Raw genomic sequence first — 24,289 nt, 5'->3', positions numbered from 1 at the left:
CCTCAAGGACTCCATCCCAGAATGGTAAGGACCCCTCTCCTTTTCTGCTCTGAAAAAAAAAAAAAAAAGGAGGTGGGGGAATTAAACCTGCAGGGCACACACCTGACTTTCATTATCTTTCTCACTGATCCCTAGCCCAGGGAGCCAGGGAAGGTCAGACCCTGTGAGTCACAGTCTTTTCCTCCTCAGTGTGGAACTCAGTGAGGCTCTCTCATCTAAAGGAGCAGGCTAGGGTCAGCCGGAAACCCTGGGTGATGCCCACCCTCCCTGCCGGGGGTGGACTCAGTGCCCTAAAGCACTTTATCCCATTGGCACTTTTTTCAACTTCCAAAAGCATGTCCATGGCCTTGAACCCCAACTGTATACTCAATCTTGTAAACTTTCAACTGAGGCAAAATCCTCCTGGAACCCAAATTATCAGTCAAAGACCATTTTAAAAAACCTCTTTGCCCTGAGCAGATCTGGGTTTCAGGCCTGACAAGGTTGCATAAGCAACCAACCCTGAATGTGTAGTGATACAATTAAATTCGGAACTTAATATATAATTTGCCAAACACACGTACTTTTTATTACCTGTTACCTTAGCTAGCATTAATAATTTCCTCAGTTGGAAATATAGTAAGATAAATATTTACTAAATAAAAGTTTAAAAAAATGAAAAAAAGGAAATATAGTAGGATAAGATATATATGGTTTCTCTTCTACCCTTTGGACATACCACATTCTCTCTGGTCTCTGAGCCTTTGCAAATGTGTCTGAGAACCTTTTCAACGTTCAACCCACCCTCTTCCTTAGTTTGTCCCTGTTGCCAGCCTTCTTCATGGTCTAATGTAAGCACCTGTCACATGTCTGGAAACTCAGGCAGCTAAGGATAGTGTCATTCTTAGGCCTAATGTCTAGAATCACATGCATAGTAGCCATTCCAAAAATATCTGAATAAATGCATAAGTGAATGAATGAGAAGGCACTTATGAAATCACATTTGCCACTATGTTCCTAACATTGTCTTTATGAAATGCATAAAGGTTGTATACCTTAAATAAAAATTTCTGGGTAAAAAAATGACTAGGAACAAGAAGATTGCAGGAGGCAATGTTAAACAGTGAAACACCACATGGGAAAAAACAAGCAAAATAATAGCAGGGGATTTCAAAAAGTTTGGGGGGAAAATGAAGTTAAAAGTTGTTTATTTTTGAAACCCACACAGAATTTTTTCAGAGCACACATTTTTTTTTATCTTTTATTTAATGAATATAAATTTCCAAAGTACGACTCATGGGTTACAATGGCTTCCCCCCCCATACCGTCCCTCCCACCCACAACCCTCCCCTTTCCCACTCCCTCTCCCCTTCCATTCACATCAAGATTCATTTTCGATTATCTTAATATACAGAAGATCAGCTTAGTATACCTTAAGTAAGGATTTCAACAGTTTGCAGAGCACACATTTTCCATGAAATTTTTGAAGATCCCTCATGTAGTAACAGAGGATAGATTTCTCTGCATGCACTTCATTATGAGTATATACCTATATATTACGTCCTGGAACTCTGTTTCTAGAAACTAGTACAGTTACTAGAAAGTGCTGTGCTAATGTAGGAAAAAGTTTCATTGTCTCTTGGAACCATTGCCTAGGCTGATAGGTATTAATAAATTAAGTTACAACCGTCAGGACAAGAGCTGATCAAGTCACTGTTTCTCATAGTGTCCATTTCACTTCAACAAGTTTCCCCTTTGGTGCTCAGTTAGTTGTCGCCAATCAGGGAGAACATATGATATTTGTCCCTTTGGGACTGGCTTAATTCACTCAGCATGATGTTTTCCAAATTCCTCCATCTTGTTGCAAATGACTGGGTTTCGTTGTTTTTGACTGCTGTATAGTATTTTATAGCGTACATGTCCCATAATTTCTTTATCCAGTCTACTGTTGATGGGCATTTGGGTTGGTTCCAGGTCTTAGCTATTATGAATTGAGCTGCAATAAACATTAATGTGCAGACCGCTTTTTTGTTTGCCAATTTAAATTCCTCTGGGTAAATTCCAAGGAGTGGGATGGCTGGGTTGAATGGTAGGGTTATCTTCAGGTTTCTGAGGAATCTCCAGACTGACTTCCATAGTGGCCTAACCAGTTTGCATTCCCACCAACAGTGGGTTAGTGTCCCTTTTTCCCCAGATCCTCACCAGCATCTATTGTTGGTAGATTTCTGAATGTGAGCCATTCTAACCGGGGTGAGGTGGAACCTCATTGTGGTTTTGATTTGCATTTCCCTGATTGCTAGTGATCTTCAACATTTTTTCATGTGTCTGTTGGCCATTTGGATTTCCTCTTTTGAAAAATGTCTGTTGAGGTCCTTGGCCCATCTATTAAGTGGATTGTTTGTTTTGATCTTGTGGAGTTTCTTGATTTCTTTGTAGATTCTGGTTATCAACCCTTTATCAGTTGCATAGTTTGTAAATATATTTTCCCATTCTGTAGGTTGTCTCTTCACTCTCCTGACTGTTTCTTTTGCAGTACAGAAACTTCTCAATTTGATGCAATCTCAAATGTTAATTTTGGCTTTGACTGCCTGTGCTTCTGGGGTGTTTTCCAAGAAGTCATTGCCGGTACCTATATCTTGCAGGGTTTTTCCAATGCTCTCTAATAATTTGATGGTGTCAGGTCGTAGATTTAAGTCTTTAATCCATGTTGAGTGGATTTTTGTGTAAGGTGAAAGGTAGGGGTCTTGCTTCATGATTCTGCATGTGGAAATCCAATTTTCCCAGCACCATTTATTGAATAGACTGTCCTTGCTCCAGGGATTGGTTTTGGATCCTTGATCAAATATGAGTTGGCTGTAGATGTTTGAATTAATTTCTGGTGTTTCAATTCTGTTCCATTGGTCTATCCATCTGTTTCTGTACCAGTACCATGCTGTTTTGATTACAACTGCCCTGTAGTATGTCCTGAAATCTGGTATTGTGATGCCTCTGGCTTTGTTTTTGTTGTACAAGATTGCTTTAGCTATTCGCTCTTGTCCTGACAGTTGATGTACAATGTAATACTTTACCCATTTTAGTATTTTTTTTGTTCTAGTACCATTGGTTGAACTCTGTAATTAACACACAATTATTCTTAGGTGTTTAAATTTTAACTGAAAAGTGATCCCTGTTAGGAATTTGGAAAACATTATGCTGAGTGAAATAAGCCAATCCCAAAGGGACAAATACCACTTGTTCTCCTTGATAGGTGACAACTAACTGAGCACCAAAAAGGAAACCTGTTAAAGTGAAATGAACACTATGAGAAATGGTGACTTGATCAGCCCTCACCCTGACTGTTGATGAGCAGCTTAATATGTTATCCCTCTTAGTATTTTTTTTTGTTTGTTCTACTTAATACTTTTGGTTGAATACTGTAATCAATACACAATTCTTCTTAAGTGCTGAAACTTAACTGAAAAGTGATTGCTGTTAAATATAAGAGTGGGAATAAGAGAGGGAAGAGATGTGCAATTCGGGACATGCTCAAGCTGACTTACCTCAAACGGTAGAGTTAGAAACATACCAGGGGATTCCAATTCAATCCCATCAAGGTGGCATGTACCAATGCCATCTCACTAGTCCCAGTGATCAATTTCTGTTCACAATTGATCATAATGATAGGACTAAGAACCAAAGGGATCACATAAACAAGAATAGTGTCTGCAAATACTAGCTCTTAGAATCAAAAAGGGATCCAACATGGGAAGTGAGATACACAACAGACCCATAGAATGGCAAATGTCCTAACAGCACTCTGGCCTCAGAATCAGCCCTTAAGGCATGCGGATCCGGCTGAAATGCCCATGAGAGTGTTTCAGGCATGGAAAGCCAAGACACTCTGGGGGAAAAAAAAAAACCTAAATGAAAGATCTCCACGAGTGAGATCCCAGTGGAAAGAATGGGTCATCAAAGAAGGAGGTACCTTTCTCTGAAGGGAAGAGAGAACTTCCACTTTGACCATGGCCTTGTCTAAATATGATCAGAGTCAGTGAACTCAGGGGGCTTCCATAGCCTTGGCAGCTCATGACAAGAGCCTAGGGTGATTACTGATGCCGTAAACAGGAGTGTCAATTTGTTAAGTCAACAACAGGAGTCACTGTGCACTAACTCCTCATGTAGGATCTTTGTCCTTAGTGTGCTGTACATTGAGATTTAATGCTATAACTAGTACTCAAACAGTATTTTTCACTTTATGTTTCTGTGTGGGAGCAAACTGTTGAAATCTTTACTTAATGTATGCTAAACTGATCTTCTGTATATAAAGAGAAACGAAAATGAATCTTGATGTGAATGGAACTGGAGAGGGAGTGGATAAGGGGAGGGTTGCAGGTGGGAGGGACGTTATGGGGGGGGAAGCCATTTTAATCCATATTCTGTACTTTGGAAATTTATATTCATTAAATAAAAGTTAAAAAAAAATAAAATAAAATAAAATAAATTAAGTTACAGCAATGCAATAATTTATCTTTGTTAAATGCAGGCTTTTTCTATACAGAGCAGTATGGAAATACAACAGTAAGCGAAGTTACTGTCCAGATTAGAGAGGGTCACTTTAATTTACAAACAAAGGCTTCGGATCCTTGAGAATGTTCCGAGAGTTGCAGACAGCAGTGTGGATGATGCATTTCACTGGGAAAACATGCAAGGACATGACTGCAGCTAGCTCAGAACCAACTGTGTGCTCCAGGTCCTTCTCCCAGTACTGTAATAAGCTCTCTCCTGCTGTTTGCTACTGATGGTATCAAAAGGCAAATGGCAGGGCTTTTTCTCTACTACCATAGGCTGAATCTGCGAAGTGTTGAAACACCAACAAGAAAGACAACCCAAAATAAATGTAACAAGCACAAATCAAGGAAAATCTTTCGTAATCGTTTCCAAGACACTACACATTTTGAACATTACATACAGGAACATTACATACATACATATGGAGGAAATGTCACTTTATGAGCCTTAGATGAGGCCTTTTCTATTTTAATGAATGTGATATATGAGGAAATATTCTATATAACAAAGTTTCACTGAACTATATTTTTGGAGTAAACTGCAGTTACTATGGAGTTTCAATTTTCATCTTGTGAGAAACACATTTCTAAATACTTTTGGCAAGACATTCAAGAGCTCTTTCTTTCCCATTGTGAATTTTAACTCAAGAGGTCCAGCCAAGCTCATGTTTGCAGTGTACTTTAGATTAATGCAAGGTAAATAAATTGACAAAACATTAAGTGAGCAGTAAGAACATATCCCATCAGATATTCTTAAGCACTGAAATCCAGGGTGAGCAGGAATTTGCTCAGTTTTAAATTACCCTCAGCATTTAAAAATCACCTGCATGGGTTCAAGAGGTAAAGTGAGGCTGAGAAAAAATGAATTAATGAAGAACACATTTTGGTGATAGGCCTATAAATAAAAATGGTTTCTGCACTTATGGTTGGCACCCGCAGACTCAATAGTGCTGCTGTGAGCAGACACAGGTTTCTAAAGTCTTTTTATGTAAAATGTGGTTAGTTCCTGCTTTCTTTGCTATGCTAATGAATGCCAGTGAGAGTGTTAGCTGTATTTTAACTTTTTGTTTACAACATTGGACACATGCTGAGAAAGTTCCCATGGAATACCACTTACCACTCGTAGTTAAAAGGTCCAAGTTCACACAATTAATCACGTATTAAAAAATGATTTGGTTTCCCACATTCAAGATAATAGGCCTTTGTTATTTTTAACAGTTCTGGCATATGAGCTACATAACAACGGCTTAATATAATAGCATAGACTTTGTTACAATCAACTGTTCAACTTAATAGGTCTGGATTGTGTGAGACTACTGATTCCCCTACATGGTAAGACATTTCTCCTTCCTGGAAGCAGTCGGAAAAAATCCAAAGGCAAATTTCTTTGGGCTTTCAAAAAAGGAAGCCTACTTATGTGGGTTCATTCAAAACCAAAACTGTTTTTCAATTAAGAAATGAAAGACATCAAATTAGGAAGGAAACAAGAAGCAGTTAGAGTGCAGAGCAATAAACCCCCTTCTAGAAACAGCAGCCAAAGCCCTCCTTGAAACACAGTGAAGAGAAGGCTACCTACGAAGGAGCAGCACATGGCTTCCTCCACCGTCAACGTGCTCTCACATTTTATCTTATCCATCGTCCTCATGATGACTCCTGGAGGATCGGGTGAACGCAAGACTACCAGTAGAAGCACATGTGACCAAACATTTGAATTTTAGATGAATTAATGGTTAAATAATCTCTAATATGTTCTATTCTCCCACCTTAACAAATACGTCTTCCTGTCAATAAAATTGAAAAAATACGTGCAGATCTATGGTTTGTGGGAAACTGCAAGTTGGCAAAATAGCAAAGAAAACTGAATTTAATTTCTATCAATCATATGTGCATGTTCTGTTGGTGGGCTGGCAATATGTAGGTAATAAAACTCAGATAATTTTAAAAATGTGATTATATCATAAAATTTCTATCAGTTCATTCCTTATGATGCTATAATCTAAATTTTCACATAGTTGCGTTCTTTGGCAAAGCAGGTATCCATTCTTGAGTCTTTGAAGTTTCTAAAAAGTTTTTGTTTAATTTGGAGAAACTTGGCTCTACTGAGGCAGCGGCAACTGTCAATAATTTTAAAATTATCAATAATATTTTAAACTAATATTTAGATTTCACAATGAAATAAGCAAATCAGGTACAAATTTTATAATGGGGCTGCTGCTGATAAATTATCACAAAAATATTACAAGGTATAAATCTCTATTGCTCTTGCAGACTTTAAAAATATCTTAAAGTAACATCTACAACCATGCAGTATTTTAGCTTATATTTCTTAGATTATATTTCTCTCAAAATTTTCAGTGCCAGCATATTGTAAAGAGAGCCAAAAATAGCAGTGTGTTGCACAATTTGTTTCCATCTGTGAGATCATAAGTTGCTTTCTAATGGCCAGGATAGTCTTCATTAATTCATTTTGGAAATATTTATATGTGAAGCATTTTCTACATAGCAAAGAAAGTATTTTAATTTCTTGTTGTAGTTTCCTTCCTTTTACTGAAATGCTATGTTTCTTATACATTTCACAATACAATTTTTGCAATTTAGAAAAAGTATCTTCTCTGAAATTTTAAAATTTTTTTTTTTACTTAGTCCTTCCAAAAGTGAAGCAGCCTAATACATCGTTTTTTAGGGAGAGGAGGAAGTAGTTTATTATCTTTCGTTAAGACTATTTGTACACATTCAAAGTTAAATTCAAATTATTTCTATTAAAAGTTCCAATTGGATTTTTTATTTGAAGACCTTCTCAACATAACTTTTGTAATCTAGTTAAAGTAAATAATATTTGTTTTATAATATGCTATCTCCTACTTTATTATCCAATAAGTTAATATCATCATTTGAATTCTCTACCAGAGATCATGCTTTTCATTATTTTTAATTAATATTACATTTTTAGCTATTTTAATAACTGTCGCTCCCCCTCTTCATGGAGGAACGACACTAAACCCTGCCTAGGCTTCATATCCGAGTCACGGCACCATTATGTCGCTCCCCCTCTTCGTGGAGGAACGACACAGGACCCTGCGCTGTTCTTTCGTCTGCTCGGCCCTCCCCGGGTTTGCTGCTGGTTCTTCCCGGGTTGGCTGCTGGTCCTTCCACCTCCATGGAAGGGCGGTTCCCCCTGCCACATTCCCCACTTCCGCAGGGGAGCGGCACACCGCCGGCCGGCTCTCTGGGGGCTGCACAGGTGTTCCTTCAGATGTTCCCCTTAGATGTTCCTGGTGCAAGCCGTCTCTCTCCTCCTTTATAGTCCTCCTCCGCCAATCCCAACTCGGCTGCCCACACGCCGAGTACGCTGCCCTCCAATCAGGAGCAAGTCCCACAGTTTATTGGCTGAACTGGAGGCAGCTGTGCAGAAGCTGTTTTCTTCTCTCCCAGCGCCATATTGTGGGAAAGCAGATGCATAGAATAAGTCTTAATTCCAGTAACTTAGTCTAGTCCGAATTGCTCCCCACAATAACAGATTTTTATTTCTGATACATTTAGAAGCTTTCTATCATTCTCTGTAAATATGACTGCTATATATATCCTCAATGTTGGACCCATAATATTATCATTAATATCTTTCTGAGAATATTACAGCAATATCTTATATTTTGTTCTTGATTTGCTTCTTTGTTGAAAAATATCAATCATCACTTATTCCATCTTCTCTTTTGACTCTTAGTATTTGCTAATTTTATGTGCATGTGTCATTTCATGTTCTTTTAATCAAGAATGTGTTTCCAGTCACAAATATCTCCATTTGCCAAAGCCAATGAAGAACATTGGTTGAGTAATGCATAACAATGGTAATAAGATACTTTGTCTTTGAACTTGGGATGTGACAGCTTCTTTCCTAATTTGAAAAAATTTGAGTTTAAAATGAAATATAAATTTCCTGCCATGTTTATCCAATGGAAAATTGAAATCACTAATTTGAATCGGACTGTGCTTTGCTACAAGTGCTCTCACTTATGTCAGGATATGACAGCTGTTTTCCAGAATCACCATCTAATCAACAGAGTAAAGTTCCAGAGGTTTTGATTTTCTTACTCAAGTTTTAGATGAATGTAGTTTTCTTCAGCTTCTACTGAGCAATTTAAAGTTCAATTTTCTGTCTTTGAATTATGGACTTGATAGAAATAATTTTCTCCCTTATTCTCATTGTTTTAATCAGTGGTAATGGCTGGATTTAATGAAGTTTTTGACATTAGAGAACTTTATCTGATTGTTGTAGTTGTGACTCTGATCAGGACAACTTTCTTAATCATGTTTACTAAGTCTTTTTTAAGTAAATAATTTATAATGTCCTGCTTGCAAATTTTATGTGGGGAATACCCTGCAAAAGTCTGCTTACTTTCCAGCTCTAGTTATTTAAATTTGAAGCATTAACTTGAAATATTTCTTTTTGTTTTCTGTTCTAGTCTTTCTTAAGCTTCACTCCAGTAATTTATGTTTACACATTCTGAATGATCTGAAGCAGAGATCAGCAAACTTTGTCAAGAAAGGGCTAGTAATTATTTTCAGTTCTGCTAGTCAAATTCATCCACAGGCAACTATTTGATGACCCCTGATCTAAAGGATTAAAGAATTAAATGTTTTCTGTGACTTTATATCCATTAGCTAACCTTTAGAGTGACTATGGTTAACAATAATTTATTGTGTATTTCAAAATAGCTAGAAAAAGGATTTTGGATGTTCCCAACAAAGAAATGATTAAGTAATTGAAATGTTATATATACTAATTATCCTAATTTGATCATCACACATTATATACCTATGTGAAAACATCACACCTTAACTCATAAATGTGTACAATTATTATACATTAATTAAAACACAGAACATTGTTTTTCTAGTGTAAAAAATTTCTAAATGAAAATAGATTGAATTTTTTAAAATTTTTCTCTAAAATATTAAAAATATTATAAAAAAATTAAGATCATAAAAATTATAATCAATATAAGAATCTAAGTAAAAATATATAAACTAAAATTTTAACTTAATTTTGAAAATATAAATGTATCTTATTAGTGAAATATTTTTATAAAATAAGTCCATTCACAATGGAAGGGTTAAACTTTCATGTAGTTGTCAAAATAAAGAATCAGTGTATTGGGCTTCAAATACTTCATTTTTATATATGTAAATTTTAAAGTAATGCGAATTATTTAACATTGCAAAATGGTGCTTAGACACCATGTAGAATTATCAGAGATACCTCACTAAACAACTGCCTCTATGTGTGACCCAGGATACAGTTGTACTCCTATTAATCTGTTTGAGCTACCATAATAAAATATCACAAGCTGGGTGGCTACAACAATAATAACTTACTTCTCACATTTCTGGAAGCTGAAAGTTCCACATCAAGGTCCAGAGGGTTTGTTTTCTGATGAGAGTTCTGTTCCTGCCTTATTCATGGCTGCCTTCCTAAAGTGTTCTCACATCCCTGAGTACACAGAGGAGGGAAGTAAGAGAGAGAAAGAGGGAGAGACAAAACTCTGAGATGTTGTTCTTTATAAGGACACTAATCCTATCAGATTTTCCCACCTTTATGACTTCATTTAACCCTAATTACCTCTTCAATTGTTTTTTTAAGGTCTATTTATTTATTTGAAAGGCATCTGCTGGTTCACTCCCCCAATGGCTGCAATGGCGGGAACTGGGCCAATCCGAAGCCAAGAGCCAGGAGCTTCCTCTAGTTCTCCGAAAAAGGTACACCAGTCCAAGCTCTTGGGCCACCTTCCACTGCTTTCCCAGGCCATAGCAGAGAGCTAGATTGGAAGAGGAGCAACCAAGACTTGAACCGTTGCCTATGTGGGATGTTGGGACTGTAGGCCCCCCTACTAATTGCCTCTTTTTTCTTTTTTCTTTTTTTTTTTTTTTTTTACAGGCAGAGTGGACAGTGAGAGAGACAAAGAGAAAGTCTTCCTTTGCCATTGGTTCACCCTCCAATGGCCGCAGTGGCCAGCGAACTGCGGCTGGCGCACTGCGCTGATCCGAAGGCAGGAGCCAGGTGCTTCTCCTGATCTCCCATGGGGTGCAGGGCCCAAGCACTTGGGCCATCCTCCACTGCACTCCCGGGCCACAGCAGAGAGCTGGCCCGGAAGAGGGGCAACCGGGACAGAATCCAGCGCCCCAACCAGGACTAGAACCGGTGTGCCAGCACCGCTAGGCGGAGGATTAGCCTATTGAGCCGCGGTGCCTACCTCTTTATAGGCGCTATCTCCAAATCTAATCTCATGGGAGTTTAGTGCTTCAATATTTGAACTGGCAAGGTGAGGCACACAATTCAGTTAACAGCAATGACAAGATCAGGAATATAGACACTGAGCACTAGTGGGAAACAATACTTAATTATTGAAGAAACTGCTGTATTCATAAGATCAGAGAGAAAGACTTTAATAAATTACTTTTTCACTTACTAAGTGTTTTGTCTCACACCTCCAAAGCATACTCTGCCTCTGAAATTAGCAATGGCACAATCTAGAGGCCATTGTAGCATTAGGCTGCTAGAGCCCTTTGTTCCATGGTCATAGGGCAAGAAATGGAGAATTACTTTTTTGGACATGAATGGTGTTCATGATATGTGAGAGCTTCTAAAGTGTGGACCCAGGTAAGGAGTCCTTTTGGCCTTGTCTAAAGCAGTTTCTTTTTTTCCCCTAAGAAACCTTTTATTTAAGGAATACAAAGTTCATGCATTTCATAAATACATCTTCAGGAATATAGTGATTCTTTCCACCATAGCTATCCTCCCACTCTTTCTCCTCCTCCCTCTCCATTCTCAGTCCCATTCTCAACTAAGATCCATTTTCAGTTAACTTTATACACAGAAGACCAACTCTATACTAAGTAAAGGGTTCAATAATTTACACCCAGAAAAATAAATAAAAAAAAAACTGGTCCTCAACAGTTGAGACAAGGGCTGCTCAGAGTCATTGCATCTTGAAGTTAAGTTCACTTCTTTTTTTTTTTTTTTTTAGAAACTTAATTAATTTTAAAGAAGCACCTAACAATTATACATCTTTCAGGAACACTTAAACATAATTATAATACAACTCTTTAAAGACAGAGGTCCTGTATGTGAAGTTAGTGAACATTAACTCTTGTTAATTTAACAATTAACACTCTTATGTATGATGTCAGTGATCATCCGAGGTTTGTGACATGAGATGCTAGGCTATGGAAGCTTTTTTAATCCACAAACTCCAACAGTATTTAGACAAGGCCAAAAGCAAAGTGGAAGTTCTCTCCCCTCTTCAGAGAAAAATATCTCCTTCTTTGATGACCACTCTTTCCAATGGGGTCTCACCCACCGAGATCCTTCATGTAGGACATTTTTTGCCTCAGTGTCTTGGCATCCCATGCCTGAAATGCTTTTGTGGGCTTTTTCAGCCAGACCAAAATGCCTTAAGAACTGATTCTGAGATCAGAGTGCTATTTAAAGTGATTGTCATTCTATGAGTCTGCTGTGTGGACCGCCTCCCACGCTGGAGCATTCGCTCCTTTTTAATTCTATCTATCTATTGTTATCAGACACTTAATCCTGTCCATATGATTACTTTAACACTTAAGATGGTATTTTTACCACCCAGCTTAAGGGGATTTGGGGTCCCCTGGCAAGTATTTTTTTATTTTGTTTTATATTTTTTTGGCAAGTTTTTAAACTGTACCCTTAGAAGTAAGTCCATAGGAATGTATGCAGAACTATGCAGCTTTACAGTTACAAACTTCATATACTTAATAATTACAACTTTAGGAACATGGTGATGCTTCCCACCATGCCTGCCCTCTGATCCATAATCTCAACCCCTCTTCCTCCTCACTCTCTTATTCCCACTCATATTTTTTGCTGAGTTCTATTTCCAATTGACTTTATAAACATACGTTTAACGATATGTTGAGTAAAGAATTCAACAAATTGTATTGAAAAAAAATCTGTTCCTCAACAGTCAAGACAAGGACTGTTCAAGTCACTGCTTCTCAAAGTGTCAGTTTCACTTCTACAGATTGTAAGGCACTGTTTCTAAAAGCATGGTACAGATTTATACAGATAAATGGAAAGAGGTCAAGCAACTTGTCTAACCTGGAAAAAATTCTGAACCAAGTGAGGGCTGGGTTAGTTTTCAAAACCATATTTAACATTCATGGCAGGATAAAGATTCCTTACATTGACAATATTTAGCAAAGATAAAATCTGAATTTCTTTGGGTGATAAGAATGTGGATAGTAATACCTAGCACAGATTAAAGAATGAACAATGATACATTGAAAGGGATAAATTTAATTTACTTATTCACCAGTGATGAAACAAACAACAAAAGGATCAATTATGGCCCAAAGCAGGACTTCACAATTGACTCAATATAAACATCACATAACTTTTGTTTTAATATAGTGGTATTTGGTTATTTGGTCTTAGATTCAAAATTATCTATCCAAGAGATACTAGTCTTTTACACGACCAATTGAAAAACTTTATAAGGAAGACATTCTGGCAGTTATTTGTTATCAGATCTAGTTAAAACAAAGCAAAACACCTGATCTTCAGAGGAAAGGAATAGTTCTGAATACCGCATAAAGAATTATGTGTGGGGCCGGCGCCGTGGCTCACTTGGCTAATCCTCTGCCTGCGGTGCCAGCATCCCATGTAGGCGCCGGGTTCTATTCCCGGTTGCTCCTCTTCCAGTCCAGCTCTCAGCTGTGGCCCAGAAAGGGAATGGAGGATGGCACAAGTGCTTGGACCCCTGCACCTGCATGGGAGACCAGGAGGAAGCACCTGGCTCCTGGCTTCCTTGGCGGCCATTTGGGGAGTGAACCAACGGAAGGAAGACCTTTCTCTCTCTCTCTCTTACTGTCTATAACTCTACTTGTCAAATAAAAAAATTTTTTTAATTAAAAAATAGAATTATGTATCCAGAGTATACCATCATTGAGGCAACAATAGCACTCTTGGAGTGGGCACATGTAGATAGTAGAGGTGTTCAGGAGATATATTGGACTGTTAGCACCAGAAGCAGTTTTTAAGACATGTATTGAGCCTATATGACATGATTTTCTTATCACTAACAATAAGAATATTGATCATTCATCAACCATGAAATTGCCCCACATTTCTAATGCACCTCTCATTTTTTGGAATTCAGAAAGATAAAAAATTCATTTGGCAATAAATTTTGCACTCACAAATAGCAAAAAAAAAAAAAACAGTTAAGAGGTAAAGAATTTCAAGTAAGTCACGGCTAAAAAATATTGCTTATAAACAGAACAGTCAGAAAAAAAATCATGATAAAAGAAAGGAATGTCCTTGTGGTACTGGTGTGGACAGCTTTAAGGGAAAATTACAACCCTTTGGGAGCTCAGTCATAAAAAAGAGCTTTCCAAATCACCACACACAAATTATTATGACTTGAAAGAGAGAAATAAGAAAGAATCAAGGATGTTGCCAATAATCAACTGATTTGACTTTTGGTTTCTCCATAGGGTAATTACCTCACACAGGTTATCACAGCAACAAAATTTACAAATGTTTTGGATTGTGATTGAGACAACTTAGAAATTATTCATATTTTCTATAATAGTTGTGTCATTTTAGGTTTGGAAAATTTAGGTCAAGCTCAAATAGATCTCTACTTATTATGTAATTGAATTTGTCTTATAAATGAAGGGATTCATTTCACTAAAGAGTTTGTTTTGCAGTGTCTGCATTGCCATAGAAAACCCACATGTGCCCACACACATAGTGAGACTGTATAGAAAAACATATGTCTGTTTCACTGAGGAGAGGAACTCAGCTGAGCAGAATAAGCTTCCATTCTGATTTTTAAAAATAGGAGATTTACCATGCCAAACCTGGGTGTGTCACCTTAGACATGCCCTTTGCCCCGAGAACTGAACAGAGCTCCCTGGCCACACCTACTACAAATTTCTAGATATTCACTGAAAGCAGACACTCCACTTATCTATAGAAGCATAATAACAAGATAAAACCTGCCACAGGAAAAAAAATGCTTTATTTTCTAAGTCCGATATTATTTTGTGCTTCACCAATTCTGTTGTTAATACTCTCCACTGTATTTTTTATTTGTTCTATTGAATTCTTCATCTCATTTTGATTTTTCTTTAAAATCTCAGTTTCATTGGGAGAAATTTTCTTTCCTGTCCTGTACAGATTTCAGTAGATCGTGCATTTGCTTCTGTTTACTTCTATATAATATTATGATCAATTTTTTGAATTCCATTTCTTGCATTTTTTTCCATCTCATCATCTTCACAATCTAGTATTAAAGTGTTGTGTTCTTTTGGGGGAGTCATGTTCTCTTCCTTATTCTTGTTTCCTGAATTGGTCCATTTGTTGCTCAGCATTTGTGGAGATACTCATTGGTTTCTTCTCCTCCTTCTCTTTCTTCTTCTCCTCCTCCTCCTCCTTCCTCTCCTTCTCCTTCTTCTTCTTTTTCCTCCTTTTCCTCCTCCTCCCCCCCCCTCCTCCTCCTCCTCCTCCTCCTCTTCTTCTTCTTCTTCTTCTTCTTCTTCTTCTTCTTCTTCTTCTGCCTCTTTTTCTTTTTGCTGTAGTGTCTCTTATCTTTGTACTGTGGCTCTGTATATAAGTGGAATGTCTACTTTCAATGAATATATAAGGTTTGTAGTAGGTGTGGCCAGGGAGCTCTGTTCAGTTCTCCAGGGTTAAGGGCATACCTGAAGTGCCACACCCAGGTTTGGCACAGCAAATCTTCTCTTGTTTTTTTTTTTTTTTCTTTTTATTCAGGAGGGAAATTTATTCTGCTCAGTTGAGCTCTTCTCCACTTTTTTTAACTATCTTCTCCTGGACTAGAGTGGTAAGCTCCCTCCCTACTCTGTCATCTTGGTATCACCCTTAAGTATACTATTAAGGAGTTGTAATTTTCAGTCACTGAGCCTCCAGGAAGGGTATGAGAGCTAGAGATTGAATATAATTACGTAATAGGATTCCAATAAAAACTCTGGACTCTGAAGCTCAGAGGAACTTTTAGGTTGATGAGAATATTCATATTCCAAAAGAGTGATACATCCTCACTCCATGAATACAGAATGTGGAAACTTCAAATCTAGGACCTTCTGAGACCTCCCCTATGAGATTCTTCATTCGACTGTTTCTGGGCATGTTGCTCATAATAAAATTGTAAGTACAGCACTTTCTTGAATGCTGTGAGTTATTCTGGCAACTTATTGAACTTGAAGGCACCATTGGAAACTCCAAATACATAATTAGCCAGTCAGAGTGTGAGTGACCAGAGAACCCTGCATCCAGCTCTGTTGTCTAGAGTGAGTGCAGTCTTGTGGAGGACTAAATCTACACACCTGATGCTAACTGCAGGTAGTTAATACCAGGTTTGGATTGCATTCCACTCAACTGGGGTGAAAACAGAATCAATTCTGACCAGCCAAGTCTAATAAGTGAGCGCAAATAGTGTGATAATACAATTATCCCAGCTTGGATCTTCTTCCCACCCTGAACCAATCAACGGTTACCTTTATAAACATGGTGGAACTTAATGTGAATTTGGGAAGCAGAGGCAGTTCTTAAAACAGCGAAGCTGGACAGATGATGTTCCAGTACTCTACTCACACTGTTCAGAGCTTCAGTGACTGGCCAAGAATGTTATACATTTCATTCTGAAATCTAGTCAGATCTACTCTAGATGGCTTTACCTGATGATATAAATTTATGTCATGGTTCCATGTGACTTGAAAGAACATGTAAATAAACAAAAGTTCTATTCTGCAATTTAGTGGGCGAGAAGGGAGTAGTTTCCCATGTGGTAAGTTAAAATTTGGTTACAAAGAACAAATCCTTGTAGAGCTGAAAGGATAAAGATGAAGATCATCTACTGTTAGTAGCAAGGGACACACAAGGAAGGACTTTTTCAGCCTGTTTTGTTATTTGCTATCTGCTGATGTCTTCCTTGAGCCCTGTGGATGTGTTCTGTATCTTGAAGTGTGCTTGTACAGTACTTTATATATTAGCTCTTAGCCTCTGTATTGCAGTTTTCCAGGAGTGCATCTCCTCTCCTCCAAAGACTATGCAAGAATTGAGGGCAAAGACTCTTTTATTCTGGTTAGTCCTCAAGACCAGCACAGTGCCTGCAAAGCAGCAGGAGCAAAAAAATATCTGCTGTATCTGTATTCTTTGATGGTCTTTTACAAGTGGCCTAAACACTGAATGTTAGTTTTCTCATAGGTAAAATCAAAGTATAAAAATCCTTAATTCTGGAGTGGCACTGTGGTATAGCAGGTAAAGCCACAGCCTGCAGTGCCAGCATCCCATATGGGCACCAGGTTCAAGTCCAGGCTGCTACACTTTCGATCCAGCTCTCTGCTATGGCCTGGGAAAGCAGTAGAAGATGGTCCAAGTCCTTGAGCCCCTACATCCACGTGGGAGACCTGGAAGAAGCTCCTGGCTCCTGCTTTCGGATCAGCACAGCTCTGGCCATTGTGGCCAACTGGGGAGTAAACCAGCAGATGGAAGACCTCTTTCTGTGTCTCTTTGCCTGTCCTCTTCCTGTGTAACTTTGACTTTCAAATAAATAAATAAAATCTTTTTTTAAAAAATCCTTAATTCTCCTAGTTGTTATGGAGAAGAAATACCCTATAAGTGCACTACTATTATTGTTGTTATTAGTGGTCCTAGGAAGAATCATTATTCATTGATTAGAAGCCATAGACCCAAAGCAAGCTATTCATAGGTGGAGAAACCACAGGAGAATATTTCATAAGAGGTCCAAGTCACTGTTCTCCAATAACCAGAAGATGAAATCTCACTATCCAAACAGTGATCCCTTTTCTTGTCTTCTCCACAGTCAGTGCATCCTGGATATCATCAATTGTTTGAGTACATATTAACTCATGATACATTTATATTTACTGCTTCCTAGTCATTTGTTCCTAACAGGTCATTAGGTAATTTATTAAGAGTCAAATAATATAACTTTAGTTTATTTACTCTGTGCAACATAAAGATTTTTATTGGCCTTTCTAATATTGCAACAAAAGAAGGAATTTTGGGCTTTTTCTATTTTATTAAATTATTTTGTTATGATGTAGTTGAAACTTGTCATTTGCTATACTAACATACAGATTCTGCTCCCTACTGCTTCATTTCCTCTACCTGAGATAACATTAAGAAATCAATCTTACGCTTTGGTTCTTCATGGAAATCATGAATAACAGTGTCTCATACAATTTTTGAAGAAATAATCCCAGATTATAGCTTAAAACACACTTACATCCATATTTTGGGAAGAAAGAGCAATTGCAAGTCGATTTGAAGTAATGAAAATCACATTTTAGGAAGGGGAGAGGGAGTAGGAGAGGGGAGGGTTGTGGGTGGGAGGGAAGTTATTGGGGGAGGGGGGAAGCCATTGTAATCCATAAGCTGTACTTTGGAAATTTATATTCATTAAATAAAAGTTTTTAAAAAAGAAAAAAATCACATTTTAGCCCAAAAAAAGTACTTCAGAATGAATCCCTGAAACACCAGCAGAATTCTGAAAATTAATGCTACCAAAGTGGATGGCAGGTTAAAGCCAAGAATTTATAACTAGACCACCCCTGAATAAAGAAAATACTAAAAAAAAGTCATGTTCATCAAACATATTTTAAATTTTTTTGGTGAAGGAGAATGAAGTTTATCCATTAAAATTTAAACGTATTAGTAAAAATATTGACACTCATTACTGAATTAATTTGACATAAAAACTGAAGCCATTTGAGTTATTAATTGTATCATTAGAACTTACATTGGCACTTATCAACTGACAAATTTTTAGAACTAATTAATTAAAGATGAATTTTTAAAAATCTTCCATCAAAACTACTATTTCAGAGTATATTTAAATGTGGATTAAATTTTCTGCTACTAAGTACCAAAAACAGTTGCTGTTGGAACCAAAACCTTGCACAAATTTGAGGTCGTTACCTAAACCACACACTCCATCCATAATTAGGATTATAATCTTACATCTTGTTCCAAGCAAATTCATTGGAATTTACAAGCAAGGGTCTACTTACTTCTGATGCAAAGTAAAATGTCACAGTTCACTGTTGGTAATCACAACTCCAGCATTTCACTTCTTGGTATCTTTAGCGTTTCACTTCTTAAATTATTGCCAGATCCCATTCATTTTATGATATATCAGTATCACTGGGAAAATTCAGGACCTTTCAGCCACTTACGTATCATGTTGATATTCCCAAGTGGTTTTATTAAAGGCGCCAGCATTGCTCCCCATTAGGAGTTGTCATGCAATGTTTTATTTTGATATTTCACTTCACTGATTTTCATCATAGTTTCCTACCTAGGTTCCAGACACCATGACTGCATTCATAAACTTGCATATAATATGCATGTGAAATCATATTTCCTTCTTGGACGCATTAGCAAAATTCCATCTGTCTGTTCCTTTTTAAGCTGGTAAGTTTTCCACATTGAAAACAGAATTGGGTTACAATTACCTACAATGACTTTTCATCAAAATAACATTTTAAGTTGCATATAATATTGCTCCATATTATCCCTTGCCTGAGGAGTTTAAGATATTTCACACACCCAGATATTTCTAAAAGTAATCCTAAAAGTGTATTAAGGCATTTTTAAGTTGAAAGGAATTTTCAGGAATTTTTTTCTTAGTTTAAACCTTTCAGTGAATAAAGCTCAGCTCAAAAAGATTTGGGAGGCAAGAGGATGTAGTGGGTGAAAATATGATCTCAGGTCAGACTTCTGGGGTGTAAGACTGCTCCCACCACATTCTCACTGTGGAGCTACAGTAAGTTGACTGTGATACTTCTCTGAGCCTGTCTTTCTGTCTGTAAAATTCTGTAAGACCTACATTATAGGGTTGAAGTGAAAATGAAATGAACTAATATACACATTATCATGGAGAATAGCTTTTCCCCATTCTGGTGGTTTCCATGAGGATGGAAATGCCTTAGCCACCCCTTACCAGCAACTGAGAAAGGAGATGGGGTCGCATAGTTTAGTTCCTTTCTCTCCAATTCATCCTCAATACAGCTGATCCCAGAAGGCTCTCCCTCTGCTGTACTTTATTCCTCTGAGACTATCCTTCATTTGGAGAATCCCACAGTAGACCAGCATGGCCTAAGACTGCATGCAGAAATCTATCTAATCTCAGGCTTCAGTATTTGGAAGCCTATTGCTGCCAAATGGTCTGATACTAGTTTTATTACTCGCAAAAATGTTATTTGGTTCTCTATCTGACCAATTTACCTTTTCTCTCATTGAGTCAGAACTTTGGCAACTAAAGTGTCTATCAACAGATGAATGGATAAAAAGAATGTGTGTTATGTACACACCAAAATATATTTCAGGGGCCAGCACTGTGGCATAGTAGGCTGAGCCTCCTGCAGCACTAACATCAGACATGGGCACCAGTTTGAGTCCTGACTATTCCACTTCTCATCCAACTCCCTGCTAATGTGCCTGGAAAAGTAATGGAAGGTGGTCCAAGTGATTGGGCCCCTGTACCTGTGTCGGGGACCCTGAAGAAGCTCCTGGTTCCTTGTTTCAGTGACTTCTGTTGTTAATTTAACAATTAACACTCTTATTTATGATGTCAGTGATCACCCAAGGCTCTTGCCAAAGCTGCCAAGACTGTGGAAGCCTTTTGTGACCACAAACTCCGTCAGTATTTGGACAAGGCCATAAACAAAGTGGAAGTTCTCTCCTTCCTTCAGAAAAAGTACATCCTTCTTTGAAGGCCCCTTCTTTCCACTGGGATCTCACTCACAGAGATCCTTCATGTAGGAAGTTTTTTGCTACAGTGTCTTGATTTTCCATGCCTGAAATGCTCTGATGGACTTTTCAGCCACATCCGAATGTTTTAAGAGCTGATTCTGAGGTCAGAGTGTTACTTAAAGTGACTTTCATTCTATGAGTCTGCTGTGTGAACTGCTTCCCATGAAAAAACAGCTTTTAAACTGTTCTTCCACAAACTTTTTGAAATATCCTTAAATATAAAGCATGCTGTATATAGATTACATACAGCCAGTGTTTTAAATTTTCTAATAGATTAATATATGGCCGGTGCTGCCGTTCAATAGGCTAATCCTCCACCTAGCGGCGCCGGCACACCGGGTTCTAGTCCCGGTGGGGGTGCTGGATTCTGTCCCATTTGCCCCCCTTCCAGGCTAGCTCTCTGCTATGGCCAGGGAGTGCAGTTGAGGATGGCCCAAGTGCTTGGGCCCTGCACCCCATGGGAGACCAGGAGAAGCACCTGGCTCCTGCCTTCGGATCAGCACGGTGCGCTGGCTGCAGCACGCCGGCCACGCTGGCCACGCCGGCCATTCGAGGGTGAACCAATGGCAAAAGGAAGACCTTTCTCTCTCTGTCTCTCTCTCACTGTCCATTCTGCTTGTCAAAAAAAAAATTCTAATAGATTAATATAAATGTTTATGAGTGTGTAATAGAGGTTCACACAATAAATTGAAATTCTTTAGTGCAATTCCAAGGGTCTTTTTGATTTGTCTTATTCATCATACATCAGACATATCCATTTTCTTCTCAAAACTTCCCAATGTCTTCCCATTGTGCATACAATTAAATTCTTTGAATGCTCCATGAGCTGGCTCTACTTATCTCTTCTAGATTTCTTTTTTTTTTTCTTTTTTTTTTTTTCTGACAGGCACAGTTAGACAGTGAGAGAGAGACAGAGAGAAAGGTCTTCCTTCCATTGGTTCACCCCCCAAATGGCCGCCACAGCCAGCATGCTGCACCGATTCGAAGCCAGGAGCCAGGTGCTTCCTCCTGGTCGCCCATGCGGGTGCAGGGCCCAAGCACTTGGGCCATCCTCCACTGCACTCCTGGGCCACAGCAGAGAGCTGGACTGGAAGAGGAGCAACTGGGACAGAATCCGGAGCCCAGACTGGGACTAGAACCCGGAGTACCGGTGCCGCAGGCGGAGGATTAGTCTAGTGATTAGCCGTGGCTCCGGACAATTTCTTCTAGATTTCAAAATACGACACAGTACATTATTATTTTCTAGATTCCCCCTACTGGGAAAGAATTTCTTGTTCCTTCTAAATATAACATAGTATTTAGTGCACTGGATCATTACTCTGTCATTTATTCAAGGTCACAGTAAAAATTCTCATCTCTCTTGCTATATCATTAATTTTTATCTTTGTGGCTGATCATTCCATCAAACATACAAATATGCTCTTGTTTATTCCATCTTTAACCCAAATTTTAATCCCATCTTTGACAATCCTTCCCCTTCCACCAGCTATCACTCCCCTTTCTCCTAATGGCAAACTTCTCAAAGAGCAGCCTACAGTAACTATTTCCAGTTTGTGTCCTTGCTTTCTTCCTTACCTCAGCTCCAACAGACCTACTCTTTCTCTACTCCATGAAAAAACATTCTTGTCAAAGTCATCAAAATCCTCTATTGCTAAATCTAAAGATCAATTCTTTGTCCTCATTTTATTTGACCCATGAGCAGGAATTTATTCAACTGATATTGATATTTGATTTTCTTAATTCAGCTTGCAGAATACTACTTTCTTGGATTTTTCTCCCACCTCTTTGGTCATCTCTTCTCAATCAATTTGTCTGCTTCATCCTCTTCTCCCCGACCTCTTAACACTATCATTCCCCCTGAGTTCCATCCTTGAACTTCTCCTTTCTGTCTAGACTCATTTTTTATGAGCTCCATCTCACACTTTTAAATAATATCTATACTCAGCCGGCACCGCGGATCACTAGGCTAATCCTCCACCTTGTGGCGCCGGCACACTGGGTTCTAGTCCTGGTCGGGGCGCCGGATTCTGTCCCGGTTGCCCCTCTTCCAGGCCAGCTCTCTGCTGAGACCAGGGAGTGCAGTGGAGGATGGCCCAAGTGCTTGGGCCCTGCACCCCATGGGAGACCAGGATAAGTACCTGGCTCCTGCCATCAGATCAGCATGGTGCGCTGGCCACAGTGCGCCGGCCGCGGCGGCCATTGGAGGGTGAACCAATGGCAAAGGAAGACCTTTCTCTCTGTCTCTCTCTCTCACTGTCAACTCTGCCTGTCAAAAAAAAAAATAATAATAATATCTATACTCAAGAACTCACAAATTATTGTCTCACTTAAAGTTAAAATGTGAACTTCCAACCATCTATTCTGCATTTCCCCCAGCATGTTGTGTAGGTAAAAATCTAAGACAGTCTCACAACATTCCTGGATAAAACTAAATATGATGAATCTCACATTTCGAGTTCTGTCATGTAGTATGGTCCAGTTAGCTTTTAGACATGGAGATATATAGGTGAGCTTGGTTTGATTATATGAACCCTTTAATAAAAGTAGAGTTCTCTCCAGCTACTGTCAAGAAAATAAGTCAGAGATTTAAAACATGAAAGAAGTTCAGCATGGGGAAAATTTTCTATTATGAAAGCTTAGGGGGGTCTATGACACAAGAACCTAAAAGTGACCTCTAATTGCAGAGAGTAGCCCCATGTCAAGGTGTCAAGGAAATAAAGGTGTCAAGAAAATAAAGACCTCAGTCCTATAACTACTGCATTCTGCCAATAAAATGAATGATTGTACAAGTGGGTTGATGCCAAATACTCCAGACAAGAACTCAGCCTAACTAACAATTTGATTTCAGCCTCATGAAGCCCTTAGCAGAGATTCCAGCTTCAGTTCTGACACACAAAACTGTGAGTTAGTAGATGTTAAGCTACTAAGTTTCTGTAAACTTGCTACACAGAAAACAAAAACTAATGTAAATAATATGAATGTGCAATTGTTACTTCAACCTTAATATCTTGCATTCCATCTAAACCATGAACTCTTTTCCAATAAAATCTGCTCCATTAAGAAAGGACTATAGCAGATATCAATGTACGGACCCAGATAACATGAAGAAGGAAGGTAACATGACACCTACAAAGAACACAATAGTTCTCCAGAATTAGATCCTGATCTGAAAGAAATCTATGAAATGCCAGGAACAAAATTCAAAACAAAATGATTGTAAGGAAACTCATTATGATGCGAGAGAATACTGATAGATAGCTTTAAGAAATTAGGGAATCAATAGGTGACATGAATGAAAAATCACTAAGGAGCTAGAAATCATTAAAAAGAATCAAATAAAGATTTTGGAAATGAAGATTTCAGTCAATGAAATAAAAAATATGATTGAGAACTTTATCACAGAATAGATCAAGTCAAGGAAAGAATTTCTGCTCTGGAGGGCAAGATTTATGAAATAACTCATCATAAAAAATAAAGAGAAAATAGAATGAAGAAACTCTATGTGAAACATGGGATGCCATTAAATGACCAAATAGTCATATTTTAAGGATTCCTGAAGTAAAAAAGAAGGGAAAATGCATTGAGAACTTACTAAATGAAACAAGAGTTGTAAATTTCCTAAATCTTGAAACAGACATGGACATCCAGATACAGCAAGCTCAAAAGACCCTAAACAGATTCAACCGAAAAAGATCTTCTCCAAGGCAAATTGTCAAACATTAAGGACAACGAGGAAATTCTAATTACAGTAAGAGAAAAGCATTGAATTAAATATAAAATAAAACCTGCTTGCTTAATAGCAGACTTCTCAGCAGAAACCCTACAGACCAAAAGAAAGTAGGATAATATTTTCAGGGTCTTAAAAGAAAAAAAATCCAGCCAAGAATATTATGTACATTGAAGATATTCTTTAGAAGTGAAGGAGATAAGCAAA

At 38.1% G+C, this 24,289-nt stretch overlaps 1 long non-coding RNA gene across 6 annotated transcripts in view; it reads right to left on the bottom strand.

Moving 5' to 3' along the window:
- The window catches only part of LOC103345489 (uncharacterized), a 166,552-nt gene that overhangs the window by 847 nt on the left and 141,416 nt on the right, over positions 1–24,289 (bottom strand). For 5 of the 6 annotated variants that reach the window (XR_016229922.1, XR_016229923.1, XR_016229927.1 and 2 more), the window contains one exon: positions 9,900–10,014. This is a non-coding gene — a long non-coding RNA (uncharacterized LOC103345489). Of the gene's footprint in view, positions 1–9,899; positions 10,015–18,611; positions 18,728–24,289 lie in introns of those variants that run through there. The other variant, XR_016229926.1, reaches the window with a different exon arrangement.

This window comes from Oryctolagus cuniculus, chromosome 2 (genome assembly GCF_051225735.1).
Source record: "Oryctolagus cuniculus isolate XC-2025 breed Fujian yellow rabbit chromosome 2, ASM5122573v1, whole genome shotgun sequence".
Classification (NCBI taxonomy): domain Eukaryota; kingdom Metazoa; phylum Chordata; class Mammalia; order Lagomorpha; family Leporidae; genus Oryctolagus; species Oryctolagus cuniculus.
This window is presented reverse-complemented; position numbering and strand designations above follow the sequence as displayed.